This window comes from Eleutherodactylus coqui, chromosome 7 (genome assembly GCF_035609145.1).
Source record: "Eleutherodactylus coqui strain aEleCoq1 chromosome 7, aEleCoq1.hap1, whole genome shotgun sequence".
NCBI lineage: Eukaryota > Metazoa > Chordata > Amphibia > Anura > Eleutherodactylidae > Eleutherodactylus > Eleutherodactylus coqui.
Genome location: NC_089843.1, coordinates 211304496 through 211317184, shown reverse-complemented (window position 1 = coordinate 211317184; position 12689 = coordinate 211304496).

Here is a 12689-nt window from a genome sequence, read left to right as displayed (position 1 = left end):
TCACAGCAGGGGGGTGGTATAGGGCTTGAACGTCGCAGGGGGAAGTTGTAATGCCTTCCCTGTCTTTCAATTGGCCAGAAAAGCGCGCTAATGTCTCAGAGATGAAAGTGAAAGTAACCCGAACATCGCGTGGTACTCGTTACGAGTAACGAGCATCTCGAACACGCTAATACTCGAACGAGTATCAAGCTCGGACGAGTATGTTCGCTCATCTCTAGTCTCTAGTGATGAGTGAGCGTACTCGGCCACGCCCCTTTTTCGCCTGAGCGCCGCGATTTTCGAGTACTTCCGTACTCGGGTGAAAAGATTCAGGGGGCGCCGTGGGTGAGTGGGGGGTTGCAGCGGGGAGTGGGGGGGATAGGGAGAGAGAGGGCTCCCCCGTTCCCCGCTGCTACCCCCCGCTCCACCACGCCTCCCCCGCCCCCCGAATCTTTTCACCCGAGTACGGAAGTACTCGAAAATCGCGGTGCTCGATCGAGTAATTACTCGAAACTAGTACGTTCGCTCATCTCTATTGGTCTCTCCTGTCCTTGTCCTGGGGTCCCCATCAGTTCAGAGTAGAAACCGCCGCCCAGTTGTCGCCCTGGGGTTTAGCCCAGGGGGGCAAGTAGGTAGGGACAGGGGAGAGGGTTGGTTGTTAGGGACTTCCAGTCTTCCGTTCCTAGGCGACCCTGACATTACTATACTTGTTCGTGGAGATTAAGGCTGGATTCACTAGAGCGTATATCGGCCGCGTTTTCACACCCAGCCGATATGCGCTGCCCCTCTGATGCATTGGTTTACAATGCATCAGTTCACATGGGTGTATTTCCACGGCGTGAAAGCGCCCGGCCAGCCAAGATTCGGACTGATGCTTTTACACCAGCGTCGGCTGCATAGACTCCTATGAGAGTCTATGACAGCTGCCGGAAAAGGGAGGTGGGAGGGAGTTTAGCAGCGTGACTGCTAAACTTCCACCCCCTTTCCTTCTCCTCTCCACCCCTTGCTGGATGTTTGCAATGTGAGAGGGCGGGAGCTAGTCGCTAAGTTCCCACCCCCTCCCACTGCTGGCTGCAACAAGGGGTGGAGAGAGGGTGTGGCTTAGCACACTAGCTCCCACCCCGCCTCCTCCCTTGCCGAGAGACAGCGAGGGGAAGGGAAAGAAGAGACAGTTTCGCTCTACAACAGCATTGCGGGCTCGGCATATATGCAACGGGCCAAGGCCGTTTGAACGGGCACACAAAAGTTAGATTTGTGCGTCCTTTTATGCGTTTTTACGTTGCTGGCGGGCGAACATGAAAACACAGATGCCTGTGTGAATAAGCCCCTAGGCTGGCTTCACATGGGCTTATTGGCGTGCATATTTGTGCATGCATAACGGGGATCATAGAACCCATTGATTTCAATTGGTTCATTCACATTTTCGTACTTTGCACGCACATTTCAGTTGCACAAAAAAAATAAATAGGACAACTTTGAGAAAGGTAACAAACACTCTGTGTGAATTTATATGAACGTCCATCAATCTTACATTGGTCGTTCCTTCCAGGTATGGTTTCCCATGAACAGGTTCAGATCTGAAGAGAAACTACACACTCTGTGAGGCTTCACATGAGCGCATATTGGCCAGCGGCTGGCCGATATAAGTTGTGATCTGATGCATTGGATTCCAATGCATCAGATCACATGGGCGTATTACTGAGATGTAAAAACGCCCGGCCGGCCAATATAGCGCAGGGCGTTTTTACATCGGGTCCAAAAGATAGTCCTGGAACTATCTTTTTGGCCGGAATACATCCAGCCACTGCATGGGCTCCTATGGGAGCTCATGGCAGCGGCCGTACGTCGGAGGGAGTTTTGTAACATGGCTGCTAAACTCCCTCCTTCTGTTCTCCTCCCACCCCCACCCCCATGCAGGCTCACCTCTCGTTCCTCCCCGCTCGTTCAGTGCAATGGGAGGGGCGGGGCTGGGCTAAGCACTGATCCGCCCACCTCTGCCCATTGAAGGCAATAGACAAGGCGGGACATGGGCGGAGCTAAGTGCCCGCCCTCTTCCTGCCCCTTGTACATAGCCATCAGTAGGAGAAGGCGGGTCGGATCGGCCCTTAGCCCTGTCCCGCCCCCTCCCATTGCACAGAACAAGCGGGGAGGAACGAGAGGTGAGCCTGCGTTGGGGAGGGGAAATGGGCGATGGCCTGGTGAGCTCAACGCATTTGCGCAGGCCATATGAACGGGCGCACAAATGTTTGATATGTGCACCCATTCACCAGATTTTTCACTTCCAACGTAGCGTATACCGTGAAAACGGCCGGCCGATATGCGCTCGTGTGAAAGAAGCCTGAGTCCCAATGACCGCTGAGTCCACAATCCAAACAGTTTTAGCAAATTTCTTCAGCAAGTAGTGTAACAATTGCTAATGATTTATACTGTCAAACTCCATAAATAACTCCGGTAGATCCAATAAAAAGATACAGAATAAAAACCAAAACAAGTAATATATCTCTCCTGCCGGAGCTTATAGAATTCATCCTAAGGTATATACAGCTGCAATCAAAATTAATCAACCCCCATTGCAAATTACCGTATTTTTCGCTTTATAAGATGCACCTGATGATAAGGCGCACCGAGGTTTTAGAGGAGGAAAATAGGGAAAAAATAGTTTGAACCAAATGCTGGGCTAAAATAGTTAATAATTAAAGGGGTTGTCTCGTGAAATCAAGTGGGGTTCAGCACTTCTGTATGGTCATATTAATGCACTTTGTAATATACATCGTGCATTAAATATGAGCCATACAGAAGTTATTCACTTACCTGCTCCGTTGCTAGCGTCCTCGTCGCCATGGATCCGTCTAAATTCGCTGTCTTCTGGCGTTTTTAGACGTGCTTGCGCAGTCCGGTCTTCTCCCTGGTGAATGGGGCCGCTCGTGCCGGAGAGCTGGTCCTCGTAGCTCCGCCCCATCACGTGTGCCGATTCCAGCCAATCAGGAGGCTGGAATCGGCAATGGACCGCACAGAGCCCAGGTGCACCATGGGAGAAGACCCGCGGTGCATCGTGGGTGAAGATCCCGGCGGCCATCTTGGTAAAGGAAGAAAGAAGTCGCCGCAGCGCGGGGATTCGGGTAAGTAATAAACTTTTTTTTTTTTAACCCATCCCTTGGGTTTGTCTCGCGCCGAACGGGGGGCCTATTGAATAAAAAAAAAACCGTTTCGGCGTGAAACAACCCCTTTAAATAACAGAATAATATGTAAACACAAACAGCCGCATTAAGAACCATTATTACTGTAATTAACAGATGAGCAGAGATTATTATCTTAGAACAATGGCCCTCTAGTCATCAGGAAACTCCAAAAAGTCTTCACTGCTGTCCGAACCTATCAAGCTCCATGGCTCACTATCACAGATATCAGCGTTTTCATAAAGGATTCCATCCTCAGAACCGTCCAAGGCATTACTGAGGCCACATTTTTTGAAGGATCCTACAACCGTTTCCTCCTTCCCAGCCCGCCACGATGTTTTCACCCACTCACAAAGTGATAGCGGGCCTTTTCATCCGCCCAGTGGGTGTCATGATTCCCAGCAGCCATCCACTTGTTCCACTCCTCCCGCATGAAAACTTTAAATGGCTTGTTAATTCAAACATGCAGAGATTGCAGCTGGCTGGTACGCCCCCAGGAATTACAGCTGGATGGGTCTTCGCTTCGTGTTTTCACAGACATGTGCCCTAAACTTGCCAAGTATTAGCAGGGCAGGTTTCTACAGAAGCCCTCCAGGGCGTCTGGACCTCACTTTTTCAATCCACATTTTCATTCCACCTTCTCCCTCCATCCTTATTCATGAACATGGACAATAACTCCTCGTGGGATCGCCTCTTTCGGCATGCTTTTTCTTTTGCAGATTAGCATTGGTGGAAGTTTGGTGCCATCCTCACAACCGTGTGATGAGTTTTCTCATGTCCTGAGTTTTCACCGTTGCGGTTTTTGCCCCTTTCACATCAACAGTCCTGTTCGATGGAACGACGAAGGTTAACGGGACTTCATCCATATTCCCAATCTGGCCTATTTCAAAGCCGTTTTTCTTTCTTGTATCAATTACAAATTTATGAAAAGACACAATCTTGGCTTCATATTCTTTAGGCATTTTTTGCACAATTCTACTTTTAGTGTGCATAGCAAGGCCACATCTCCTCATGAACCTGTAGCACCACCATGCGGATCCAGTGAACTCCTCAATGCCTTTCTCTGCAGCAAGACTCTTGGCTTTATATATTATCATTTCCATAGAGACTGAAGATTCGTTGTTCCTGGGACGTGTGATCCACTCTTTCATTTCCACGTCTATCTGTGGCCATTTTTCAGGCCATTTTGTGGCTCATCCTGTTTCCTCCATTCTCGTATCATTTTTTCAGTGGAAGGCGGTCCAAAATGTTTCTCAGCTGATCTGTTTCCATGTTCTTTGAGGAATTTTACTTCCTCCAAGTTTTAAAGGGACTTTTCTACTTTGACAGCTTTCTGAAGTTGGATGCAGCAGGAGACTAAGGTAGTTTAACAAAATCCAGTAATGAAAAACCTGTCAGCACTGTCCTTGATGGTTATGGGGGCACTGTAGCTGGAGGACACACTGGTATGAGGGATCTGTGGATGATGCACTGTTATGGGGGCCCAAGATGTCACTCACCCAGAGACTTAAGGTGACAGTGCAAGGGATAGTAGAAGGCAATGGAGGGCCACTATAACTCTTTTGCTTTCTCCCCCAGGTCAGGAGGAGCGGAGCTCTGTAACAGCGGCGCTCGTGGTACAGAGGGACGAAGCCGATTGGTGGTGAGCACCAGCGGGAACTATTGCTGCTCCCCCGTCTCCACCAATCAGTGGTACGTACAGACAGCAGTGCAGAAGAGAAAGAGAACTGCTCTCCTCCCCTGCTATGAAGCGAACCCAGCCGGCAGCTGTGTGATAAAGACGTGTGATCTTGCAATAGTGCCAGCCAGATTGAATTTTGTCACGTTCGCTTTATAAGATGCACTGACATCCCCCCCCCGCCGCCCTTCCCCTTTGGGGCAAAAAAGTGTGTCTTACAAAGCAAAAAATATGATAATTTTATTTGCCAAATTTACAAACTTTCAGCTGTTTGAAAAAAAACAATAAAACAATAACAAATTAAAAAGCTCATCACAACTTTTATAACAAGTGGTTTCTTCAAATTCTACACAAAATGGAAATTTTAATGACTACTGTAGTGTCTGAATTATTTAAACCCCCCCCCCCCTGAATAGAATCCCTCCAAAGAACACATATTTTACAACTCAGTGTTGTCTCGAGCACACCGGATGCAACTAATCCAGAGCTTCATTAGTTGCATCAGGTGTGTCTGAGATAAAACACATCAAATACCTAGACTGGCTAAGGCTTACTTGGCTTTGACTTTTGATTGTATGTTAGGAATCTAAGTCAAGAGAGTGGCTCAAAAAGTTAAGAAAAGTAATCAATGTCTTACACAAACAAGAAAAAGGATACAAAAGATAGAAAAAGACACTGAAAGTTTCTAGAGATAAAGGATCGGCTCACAAGAGAGTATGAGTAAAATGCTGAGTGTATGGCCGCCTGCAGACGGGCGGGTCAGATCCGGCGGCGAGGATTCTCGCCACGGGACCCAGCCCGAGCGTCTGCAGGGACCAGTGCGTACTCACCCGCACCCGCGGCTCCAGCTGTTTGATGTGCCGGCTTGCCGGCGCATGCGCAGACCGGAGCCGGCGGCGGGTGAGTGACATTTCTGTGCAGGGCTCTGCGAGGCAGGGCTCTTTTTGTTTTCCTGCTCTTTGTTTGCACAGTACTGGCACATACTAAATCCTGAAGGTCTTCATGTCTGAACTCGAAGGCATAAACCTTTACTGGCTACGAAAAGCCCCAAAAAAGTAGGCTCCAATAACTTCAAAACCATATAAAAAAAAACTGAATTTTGGGATGCTGTTCTGTGGAGCAAGGAAACTGGAACTTTCAAAAAGACCCCTATACAAAGATCTACAAGCAGGTGGGTTATGAATACCAATATACAGAATTATTTAGCTACAGAAGTTTCCCAACTGGTATCCAAACACTGGGTACATATAGAGAACTGTTTTGCAAATCCATCCAGCCTGAAGACGGTGCTTTTACCCCTGTTTTGGAATTTATTCCCTTTCGACTGGCCCCTTCATCAAGGAGATCTATAGAATACCGGATGAAACTCCATAAATATTCATCTTCATCGGACACACTTTCGTAAAACAAACTACTAATCCAACTTGACGCGTATTTACATCTTCATCAGCATTTCGGCCCTATGCACCAATCAGGTTGCTGGAATTGTGAGACAGACAACCCAAACAACCAATCAGGTTGCTGGAATTGTGAATCAGAACCAATCAGGTTGCTGGAATTGTTGGGCCGTGGGACAGATGGCTTCCATTGACTTCAATGGAAGCCGTCTGTGCATAGCCCACACAAAATTGCAGGATGCTGTGATTTTTTTTTTCTCTGCGAGCGGAAAATCGCAATTGATTTCCGCTTGTGGGCAGGATATCGCGTTTTTACATTGCATGCTATGGGGCTGGATTTGCTGCGGAGTCCGGAGGTGGAATCCCACTCTGTACTCCGCAATGCAAATCCGTCCGGGGACAGGAGCTCTTAAAGGAGATGTCCCGCGCCGAAACGGGTTTTTTTTTTTTTAAACCCCCCCCCCCGTTCGGCGCGAGACAACCCCGATGCAGGGGTTAAAAAAACCACCCGCACAGCGCTTACCTGAATCCCGGCGGTCCGGCGTCTTCATACTCACCTGCTGAAGATGGCCGCCGGGATCCTCTGTCTTCATGGACCGCAAAGCTTCTGTGCGGTCCATTGCCGATTCCAGCCTCCTGATTGGCTGGAATCGGCACGTGACGGGGCGGAGCTACACGGAGCCCCATAGAGAAGAGGAGAAGACCCGGACTGCGCAAGCGCGGCTAATTTGGCCATCGGAGGGCGAAAATTAGTCGGCACCATGGAGACGAGGACGCCAGCAACGGAGCAGGTAAGTATAAAACTTTTTATAACTTCTGTATGGCTCATAATTAATGCACAATGTACATTACAAAGTGCATTATTATGGCCATACAGAAGTGTATAGACCCACTTGCTGCCTCGGGACATCTCCTTTAATGTCACTAATCAAGCAGATTAAAGAGACAAATCACCAAGTTCATTTGGCATACAACTAGGGTTTTAAAGGAAATCTGTCTGTTCGAACATGTAGGCAGCATGTTCTGGAGCTGGAGGAGCTGAGCAGAAAGATTCCGTATAACTTGTATTTTATTCATTTAACCCTTTTCAATCCAATTTGTATCCTGGTTTTCCTAGGGGGCTTACTCTTTTTCTACCATTATACAACGGTGCTATCTGCTGGCTAAAGCCAGTACTGCATGAGGTGACACGTTGGATAGGCTCTGACAGCAGAGAGGCTGGCAATATACAGTAAGAGAACCCCGACGGACGTCTTCCAACATTGGAGCTGTACAGCCTTAAATCATAATGTCTTCAGACGTCAGACAGTGGATTGGAAAGGGTTAAAGGGAACGTGTCCTGTCCCCACAACACCATAAACTAAGTTATGGTGTTGCTAAGGAACATGACAGACAGCCAGGTGATGGATTTTTTATACTCACCTGCTATTGCTATCCAGCGCTGTCAATCGGTGAAGATCACAAGGCACACAAAAATCTGACTATTTCACGGACTAGGGAGAACACATGAGTCAGAGATCCATGACCTGTGTGATTTTCATCAGGTGACAGAGCTGGATCGTGGGAGCAGTTGAGTATAAAAAAATACATAATCTGTCCCCCTGTAACGTCCACTAATAACATCATGACTAAGTTTGTGGTGCTGTGGGGACGTGACAGGTTCCCTTTAAACCTCTGGACATTCTGAGCTCAACAGTCCAATGGGCAGTCTTATCAGTGATTGACTTACTTTTGAAGACACCGTCATTCACAGAAAGCTGACATTTACTGATAGGAACACCCATTGGACCATAAAGCTCATAATGGTTTAAATACCTAAACTACAAGTATACTAAATCTTTCTCTATAAAACTATATTGTATATTCATAGAATGATAGAGTTGGAAGGGACCCCCGGGGGCATCGGGTCCAACCCCCTGCTCAGTGCAGGATTCACTAAATCATCCCAGACAGATATTTGTTCAGCTGCTGTTTGAACACTTCCATTGAAGGAGAACTCCCCACCTCCTGTGGTCACCTGTTCCACTCATTGATCACCCTCACTAATATCTAATCCGTGTCTTCTCCCTTTCAGCTTCATCCCATTGCTTCTAGTCTTTCTAGTCCTCTGCACTGTGACAGCTCTTCAGATATTTGTAGACAGCTATTAAGTCTCCTCTCAGCCTTCTCTTCTGCATGTTCAGTCTGTGATCTATTAGTATACCCAAGTCTATGCTGCTTAGATTAATTCCTCCCATTATGTATGTGCTGTTTTTGTGCCGTTTCCTTTGGTTTTTCTGCTCTGTCTCTTAGCGGTTTTGTGTATAATACAAGCGCAAAGAAGATCGCAGCATGTTCACGAAAAGAGCCCTATTGTTCTCTATGGGCGTTGTGGCAAGTGGGGGTTACTTGCCCGGGATCTCTCGCTTACTTTCCTCTGCCCAGGGGTGGCAGCACCGCAATGACGTGCAGCATACACATATAGTCCAGTATTGAGTTTGAAATGCGTTCCCCGTGGCGATAATCCGGACGCGGGGAACGCAGTGAAAGCTCTCCATAGCGTTGCTATCGCAAGTAATTGGCTCAGTGATGGAAAGTAGAGGGTGGTTATTAACGATACATACATTGGGTCACCGAACAATGGGCATGAACCAGGGCCAGCTATGCGCAGTGCCCACTTGTATGTTTTATCCTGGTGTTTTAGAATAAAAATACTTTGACATATAACTCGGATCGGAGCTTGGAGTCGAAGGGGGGAACTGAGCTGGCCTCTCCCCGGCCACGGTATGCAGACTGACTGCTCTTTCACTATACATAAAAGGGGGATAGCTGTCAGTTTTCATGCTGAAAGCCTTTAAATTTAGCAAATAAGCCTAATGTGAATGGGGGTTGGAAAATTTTGATTGCAACAGTATTTAATCCAATAAATGTATGCTATTTACTAATTATTAAAAAAACATCTTAAGGCCTCATGTCCACGGGGAAAAGAAGAATTAAAATCTGCAGCGTGTATCCCGCACGCGGATCCGCGCCCCTTAGGAATGCATTGACCACCCGCGGATAGATAAATACCTGCGGATGGTAATTAAAAAATTTCTGGCACATGAAAAAAAATGGACATGCTCCATTTAGGTGTGGATCACGCGTGCGGGAGCTCAGAGCACAGAGCTCAATTGATCTCCCGCATGATAAATAAAAGACAATTACAGTGCATCCGCAGCCCAAATCCATGTTACAAATCCGCAGCGGATCTGATTTTCCCCGTGGACATGAGGCCTTAGAGAATAAAACGGGTGAGTTCAGACGTGGCGGAAAAAATCTGCTGCGGATTTCACTGCAATTTCTCGGTATAATGCACGTGTGTTACAGTATTTCAGAGTGACTGGTTAGTGCCGAAGTGACTCCTAAGGCCTCATGTCCACGGGGAAGAGAACAATTAAAATCTGCAGCAGATCACCCGCACGCGGATCCGCACCCCATAGGGATGCATTGACCACCCGCAGCTAGATTAATACCCGCGGATGGTCAATAAAAGTGAATTAAAAAATTTCTGGAGCATGAAAAAAAATGGACATGCTCCATTTAGGTGCGGGTCTCCCGCGGGGATGGCTCCCGCAGGCTTCTATTGAAGCCTATGGAAGCCGTCCGGATCCCCACCTGAATTAAACTCACCTGGTCCGGACGATGCAGATCTTCCTTCGCGGCAGGATCTCCTTTCTTCGGCCCGGCGGATGTGTCCGGCGCATGTGCGCGGCACGCAGCCAGCGTGCTGAGCACATCCGCCGGGCTGAAGAAAGAAGATCCGGCCGCGAAGAAGGGAAGACCTGCACGGTCCACTGTGGGTGAGTTTATTCTTATTTTTATGCCTCATGTCCGCGGGGCAGGAGGGACCCGCTACGGATTCTACATGGAGAATCCGTAGCGGGCCTGATTTTCCCCGTGGAGATGAGGCCTAAGTGAAGGAAGAAGCATATGTCTAATAAGATATATTACAAAGCTTCTTATATACGCTTATACTGTTGCTTTATGCAAAGTTTATTGAAACAACAGTGCCTATTTAATGTTGGCGATGAAACACCCTATATTGGGCATGTGAGTATCAAAACTGGAGCCTGGAATAATGAAGGTGGTGGCCTGGTCTACTGAATCATGGTTTGCTTTACATCACATTGATGGCTTGGTTCGTGTGTGTTGCTTACATGGGGAAGAGATGGTACCAGGATACAGTGGTCATTGCATGGCAGGACCTGAGGTTTCCCCGACAGAACGTGTGCATATTAGGTTCCTCAGGAAGGCTACCATTTCTCCTTAGGGAGAGCACCTAGAAGGTGAGTGAGGAGACTTATAAGGCCACCCATACTCCTCTGGGTAATATGCAAATAAGCATATTAGGTTCCTTTCACACTAAATTTTCTATGCACATTTGGCATATGTGCCAGGAAAGGTCATGTTGCATATGTTAAATGCACCCATCCTCCGTCAGGCAATATACGTTTGGAATCTTTCGTCCATTGCTGAGTTCAGCTCAGCTTAAAATCCATTGTCTCTGATAAGAGGGAGCACACGCTGAGTTCTTCGCTTGCAGCGCTGATAATATTCTTTCAGCAGCTGTCCCGCTGGAGAACAATAATAATGTATTTAGAGAACAGACCACCCGCTGTTCTCTAAATACGTGCAAATGAACCTAGTTAGCTACTAATAGGCTGATTAGCCCATTAGTAGCTTATGCAAAATGATCGCTCAAAACTGTCGGTTTTTGACGAATTTTGAGCGATCATCTGAAAAACACAGCGGTCCAGCACTCCACACAGAGCGAACAGCTGTATACCAGCTGAGCGCTCCGTGAACAGCCGGGGTATGAAGAACACACTGGTCCAGCTGTGTTCTTCATACCCCGCTCGGCTATATAACAGCTGGGCGCTCCGAGCAGAGAACAGCTGGATGCAGAAGACAAGTCGCCCCGCTTGTCTTCTGCATCCCCCGCTCGGAGCGCAAGGTGATCGCTCAACGTTTCAGCGTTCACCCTGCACTTAAAGGCACACAACGATTGTCACTCAAAAGACATCTTTTGAGCGATAATCGTTGTGCCTAAATGGGTCTTTATTCAGGGACCATAAAACCTTCACTCCCTTATCAGTGACTATTCTAAGCGCAAATCAATCACAGCCAAATCTGTGCCTTGTCATAAGTACGTGTGTATATATATGCGTGCCTCTTCGGATCTATTTCATTTTGGCTCGATGAAGGACACTGAGTCCGAAAGCTCGCTATAACATCATGTGTTTTTGTTAGCCATTAAAAGGTATCATATCTACAAGATCACAAAAAAAAAAAACAGGAAAAATGGATTTTAATTGTGGAATCCGCAATCGCCATCTGCGCTCAATTTCTGGGCAGAACAAGGGCACTGACAGGCATGTAGTTTTGATTTTTTTCTTCACACTCGCGGACGGATACGAATTGCATATTCCACGAGCAGAAGGAAAATCACAGCATGCTCTAATTTGCCGCAGAGAGCCTCCATTGAAGTCAATGAAGACGTCCGATCTGCAGCCCATATGCAATTTACATTGTGGGTACACGCATCATCGCTAAGCCACCAGGCGGGAGACACAAGCAAAAAAAAAAACCCCTGTAACCCAGGTGTATGACCACCTGCGAGCCTCCACGGTCATATGCAATACAGGTTAGTGCCGTACGCAGGGTCACCGGCCGGGCTCAGACAGAATCCGCTGCGGGTCTCCTGCATGCGGAATCCGGTCTGGTTGTGTGAGCCCGGCCTGATTCTTCATATAAATATACTCAATTTTAAAGGGGTTGTCCCGCGAAACAAAGTGGGTCTATACACTTCTGTATGGCCATATTAATGCACTTTGTAATATACATTAAATATGAGCCATACAGAAGTTATTCACTTACCTGCTCCGTTGCTGGCGTCCCCGTCTCCATGGTGCCGTCTAATTTTCAGCGTCTAATCGCCCGATTAGACGCGCTTGCGCAGTCCGGTCTTCTTCTTTTCTGAATGGGGCCGCTCCTGCTGGAGAGCTGATCCTCGTAGCTCCGCCCTGTCACGTGCCGATTCCAGCCAATCAGGAGGCTGGAATCGGCAATGGACCGCACAGAAGCCCTGCGGTCCACCGAGGGTGAAGATCCCGGCGGCCATCTTAGCAAGGTAAGTACGAAGTCACCGGAGCGCGGGGATTCAGGTAAGCACTATCCGGTTTTCTTTTTTAACCCTGCATCGGGTTTGTCTCGCGCCGAACGGGGGGGCTATTGAAAAAAAAAAACAATGTTTCGGCGCGGGACAACCCCTTTAAGGGGCACAAAGAGCGCACTATTACTCCCGTATGTGATCAGAGAGGGGCATTATTACTTTTATGGGGCACAAAGGGGAATTATTACAGTGCGGGGGGCTCCAGGCAGGTGCTATTTCCTGCAATGGTCCCTTCAGGGGGGTTATTACAGTGTGTAAGTGCTATT